The sequence below is a fragment of the Cyclopterus lumpus genome, chromosome 25 (assembly GCF_009769545.1).
Source record: "Cyclopterus lumpus isolate fCycLum1 chromosome 25, fCycLum1.pri, whole genome shotgun sequence".
Lineage (NCBI taxonomy): Eukaryota > Metazoa > Chordata > Actinopteri > Perciformes > Cyclopteridae > Cyclopterus > Cyclopterus lumpus.
The window spans coordinates 5,848,343-5,854,447 of NC_046990.1; positions in this window are offsets into that span (position 1 = coordinate 5,848,343).

Sequence of the window (6,105 nt, forward strand, 5' to 3'; positions counted from 1 at the left end):
ACTCTCTGCTCAGCAGGGACTACAAGAATCCATGTGATGACTACATCTGTCTGTCTGTTGATTGGCTGTTTGACAGCTTCGGCGCTCTCTACCGCTTCATGTAAAGGATGCATGCATGTGTTTCAGTTTGATTCACTTTACATCGTGTGCACTCACACAGTCCGTGCACGGCTGGTGCTGAAATATGGAGCCGATTAAAAAAAAAACCTTCGCGGCGTGTTCTGTTTGTCTTCATCTTCCATCCTCATCACCGCCTGTCCCCAAAAAGGTAATTCGGAGGACACATGGAGAGGAAGGGAAGACATTAAAGGAGGAGAGACCGACATATCAACATAACAGTCTGCTACCAGGCATCCAAGCTCAGTTCAATATTCAGTCACACAAACTATAATGCCACAAACCCATTTGTATCTCCTTTTGGCTTTTGGAGTTCTAAAACGTTCCGAGAGATAGAAGTGAGCAAAATAAAGTGCTTAAAGGAAATTAAATGTCCTAACATTGTCCAGTTAACATAAACTGGCATGCCAATAGCAACTGTGGAAATCTCAGCGGTTATATAAAAGTTAACAAACAGGCAATTGCCTTGGCCAGACAGTTTTAGTGTTGGATTTTATTGGTACTCTGAGGCTGTAAGTTGCCCCTACGCTGTACTCGCCATGGATGTAGGCTCATTTGTAAATGGCTCACTTCCAGTTAGACCCCCCCAAAACACCTATCACACCTCCAGCTCTAAAAACCCCGGGCCCAAAAATGTGTTTGCAGAATCAATTTGATTGAAAAATGAGGAAGCAAGTATATTGTTTTTATCCACACTTAGTCTACCAGGTTGGTCCAGACTGGAATATCAGCCTCACAACCATCAGGGTTACTTGTCTTCTTGGTTTTACGTGGTAAAACACCCAAAAAACAGCATTATTGATATTAATATTAATAATAAACAATAAAATAATAACAATTATTAAAAGGATCACTATAGCATTAAACTAGATTTGACGGAGAATTAAACACACACGTGCTTTTCAAGGACTCGCGATGTGCCGTAGTGCACATGAGGGCGCTGCAGAGCCAGAAGTTAGCATCACACGGAGAGCCAACGGGATTTTTCCATTTTATTTTGGACCATGTAGCAAACATACATTTATGATACTTTTGTTATGCAAGATCATCTTCTCAAGTGAACGCCACTTGTGATGGGTTTTGAAGCCTGAATGCAATCAGCAGACGACACACCACACCGGTCACATGACTTCACGTCGCCACGTTCGGTCGTGGAAAACAAAAAACCCTTAAAAATGTCTTCAGCTTGTGTTCGCCGCAGACTTTATTTCAGGCATTGAAAACCAGAAACCCATTTCCCCCCCCCCCCCCCCCCCCCCCCCCCCCCGCTGCAACCAGACCAATGTCCTCAGTTGGGCCCCTGCAAATGTAACAGAATATTGTTTGACAGCCTTTTTTACGGTCCATCGCTACATGGTTGATTAAATTCGGGGGTAATGTTACCCGATGAAGTGTCTCACGTTTCCTTCATCTTGGCATCTTCATGACAATGTGAATCTTTGTGTGTTGAAGCCTGCACTCTTGTCCTCTGCCGGGCCCGTTTCTGGCTTCGTCGTGGAAAAAAAGGCGCGCGTCTTTGGCTCTCACCTTTTTGAAAGCATCGACTTTGAATACCGGCCTCCGAAAAGCAATATCTCTACATTTCCACTGCGCCCTCTAATCGCTACCTCTCTCCGTCTTGATCGTTGACGGAGGCTTCTCGCTTGACCGCGCGCCTCCATTTGATTTTTTTTAAATGCGCAGCATCAGTCAGCTCTGCTGTATTGGGTGAGAAAAGTTCAAACTTCCGCAGAGTTGCCGTGGCAGCTTTTCCAACAGCTGAGTCATGTTTTATTGGTCCTAATTGCCCGTTATTGTCGTCTCCTCTGGCCCTTTTTGTCTCATTTGGGAGGCTGATCGCTGGGAGATAATGAGGGCTGAAGGGCTGAATGACGGAGCGAGTGTGGGAACGTACAACACAGAGCAGTCTGTCTGGATGATATCACCTTTCCACAGAGGCACAAATGTCTGTCATTTTAAAGGAGGCGGTAATTTAGGAAAAGACATTATCTAGAAAACTATCATTTCCCCCAAAGATTTAATATGAGTTATAACTTATAATAGAAAGTTTGCTGTGTTTGCTTTCCCTTAGAAAGAAGAGGGATGTATATGGCCGTACACTACAGTGTGTAAACCATGCAATGGCCTCATGCAAGGCTAATGACACCTCTTAGCTGTGTCTAAAATCACTCCCTCGTTCACCTCATGGCTGAGCGACAAATTGAGAATTTGGACACTTACTGTCCCACGACTGTAATTTACACATCTCTCAAACGCAACACATTGCATTGTGGGATTGTTAGCAGACAGTAGAGCAGATGCCATGGACATTGGCTTCATTGTTTTGAAATGTCCAATTTATTGCATAACATGTAAACTCACAACACTCAAATGAAATGGTGCAGTGGATGTATGTACATAGCAGGCTGAAGTGGTGTTGAGCCACGCAGGGAATTACGTGATGCCAGCAAAGTCGAGTATAAATAGTCTGATTCCTCCACAGGGGGAAAAAAAAACCTGACCGGTCAAACAAAACTGAAATGACATCCAACCAAACTATATACAGTGTATAATTAAAGGCAGAAATCAATGAATCAAAGGATCTGACAAAAAAAGAGAATAATGTATATATATATATATATATATATATATATATATATATATATATATATATATATATATATAAAAAAAGAGAATTATATATACATATTCATTTTGTCTATGGATGTACATGTAACTATAATAAAGTACAGTAAAACATGCAAAAAAAGGTCCGATTGAAATTAACCATGTTATCAAGAACTCGACTGAGAATATGACCAAACTAATTATGATACAACTGGCGTTCATATAAGTTCATATAAGCTGTGTTTCCCTGCATGGCTGACAGATTAAAGAGAAAGTGTCACGTAGTCCCAGTTCATGACTCAAATACATTTGCGTCACGGAGTTACAGTAATCATCCACTTTTTTTTCCTGAAACATGAATATCAGTCTTTATGAATTCTGGACAATTTCAAAACGGCTGCAGTTATTAAAACGACCCTCTAAACTATGTTGATGAAGAATGTTAAGCTGGTCCTCATGATGCACATCCTTGCTCATGTACAACACAAGCTCCCATAGGTGCGGAGACTGGTAATGAAGGCTGCAGCATATGAATCACACTCCTTTGTGAGCCGTGTGGATGTTTCATGAATGTATTCCGGGTTTCCCTTCATCCATCTATTCATGCCAGTTGTTCACAGAGCCACAGTTACTCTCATGTTGAACATACAGTGCCTCTCCTTCACCAGCAGGTGGAGTAAGGTCCCTGCAGAAGGCAGCCAGTCTTCAGCAGCCATCATGTGGAGACCGACAAGCAAGGGGGAATTGAAGCATCTATTGTTGGCAAATGAGAGTGCATTCTCCTCCTAACATGCTCCTGACACGGACCAGCGCATTGGCTGTCCTCTCTGTCGTTGGTGGATCAAAATGAGGCTTGTCTTCCTTTAGAAATAGCAGGTGTGTTCTCAGGCCTCATCTGTTGAGCACCTGGAACAAAGCCAGCATTCAGTACCTTGGAAATATGTCATTTTATTGAAAGTACTCTAATCTCTTTCATAATACCTTTAAACACTAAGAGTCGATGTATTTAGCTATGGATTATCTTTTCATGAACAACAAGAAGAAGAATACTTGTTTTAACCCTGTGTTGATTGTTCACGTATCTCTTGTTATACAGCAAATATATGAAAGAGTTATTTCTCCATCGTCTCCCTGTATTTTTCCTCAAATGTTTGATGACTCATTCTGCAGTCTGGGGTCGTTCCACATGCAGGTGAACCTGTGCTGGATGAAAGGAAACGGTGGCAGAATGACTGGCACAGCTTGCGCTGGCGGTTGGATGGCATTCATGCTGCCTGAGCTGCAGTGACACAGAGCAGGTGAGGGGGCGGTGTGGGTGTGTGGAGTCCTCTCTCAGACACGGCCCAATCAAACGCAGAGGATCCGATTGAAATCCCTTTGTATCTTCTGTACAGAAGACGCTCTAACCTGTTGTCTCACATCAGGGACTGCTTCTCCATCGTATACTATACTATCAATCTTACGATCTAGAGCAAAGGCATAACGCATGCAAGGCTCTGTGATGAAGCGGAAAAAAAAGAATACAAACTTGTTATACTTCGATTGAAACTTGAAGTCACACTGAGCTCACTTAGCAGTTCCCCTCCGGATTCTTCAGCGGGACATCTTCTTCCCCTCACTCCCATGTCTCCCCTTAATTAATTCTCCTCATTATTGTCCCTAAGTGGGGCGTCTACTGTCTTTTTTTTTTAAAGTCTGTTTAACCAATTTCTATTGTGGATTTCTTCTTTGAGTCAACAGAAAGTTAACAGAATGTGGTTAAAGTCTGTGGCAAACTCACACACCATATCTGTGTATGTGCGGTAAAGAAAGAAATATAAACGGGACTATTCTGGATCTCTTTCGGATTGGAGGTTCGGCGAGTCCGTACGTTCATGATATATTCTGTCTGTGAGGGACTAGATAATGATCCAACACACAGCTTCCACCAAACCTTGGAAACCACCAGTCGTCCTGCAGAGACTTCCCTGATTTGAGTCTCTCAGATCTTGTTTACCAAGACAGGAAATAATCTGCCGTCCCACACCGTAAACCCCAGCTCCAGGCTCTCCGTCTTATACGCCGCCTCCTGCATCGCTATGGGAGCACTTCATGCAAAGGTTTGCATTTCAAGACTAAATACACTCAGGATGAGGGATGGAGACAAGAGAGCAGGACAAAGGGAGTCCATACGTTTGTGGGCAAGAAAGGCAAAAAAGGACTCTTCTTGAACCTGATCTCACCGAAGCTTCCTCTCAAACACTCTGAGGCAAAAGACCATCTGCTGCAGGTCACGAGTTTAAAAGAAGACTCTATCGATAACCTCAACGTTAACGTCAGAGCTGCACTAAGTGCACGACCACAGGAAGAGGCGAGGCCCTTCAAGCCGACCTGGAGCCGGCAGGCTGGGCTCCTGACAGAGGAGAGGTCCCACGGGGAGGTTCAATATGTGTACACCTACAGACGGAGGAGGTAAAGGGTGACCAACAGCATTGATGGGTGAAAAATGGCGTCAGATGGAGATAGAAGGTTTCCGTCCGGCAGCCATGGTGTGATAATTATCACGGCGTTATGAGAAAGAGTTTGTGTGTGTGTGTCTGTGTGTGTGTGTGTGTGTGTGTGAGGAGGGTGCGGTGCTATGCTTGTTGAGGTCAGTCGAGAGGTGCAGGCTAATAGAGGAGCAGAAGGTTGATAACGGCTCAGCCTCAGACCTCCAGAGTCTGCAGCAGATTCCCAAGTCCACAGTCATCAGCATGCACACCACGTGATGCCTCTATCTCTCCCTCCCTCTCTCTCTCTCTCCATCCCCTCACCCACCCTCCTCTTTTTTTTCTCCTCCCTCCTCTCCCGCTGTGTGTCTCCCTCTTTCTACTTCTCCTCTGGCTCAGTGGTGTGTTTCCAAGAGATAAGACCCTTGCTCATTTCACACATGAGCAGAGTGGAGTTGGGTAAGGCTGTGTGTGTGTGTGTGTTCTTTGTGTGTGTGTATACCTGTGTTTGTGTCTGCATGTGTGCGCGTATGAGTTTGCGTGCGTATGTATGAAGGTTATAGAGAAAAAGAGTGCAGACTCCGACTCCCAAGTTTTCTCCACTTGCTGCTTCTTTACTTCAGCTTTTTGGGAGGCGGTGAGTCTTGGAGCCTCCAGAGCGGTCTGGCAGAGAGGGGAAGAGTAGCATTCGTTTCACTGGTAAACTCTCAATATTTACGACCGGCCAGTTTATGAAACCAGACCAAATCATCGACCATCATTGTCTTGGGCTAGCTATGATAAAACACTTTGTTTTGTCACCGCTGCCACCAGGACGCCATGCTAGCCCCTCAACCAGCAGTTAGCTGTAGCAACTAGCATTCAGCCAGCATGAACCTGCGTATAACTCGTGTTTATGGAGTTGAGACAGTCC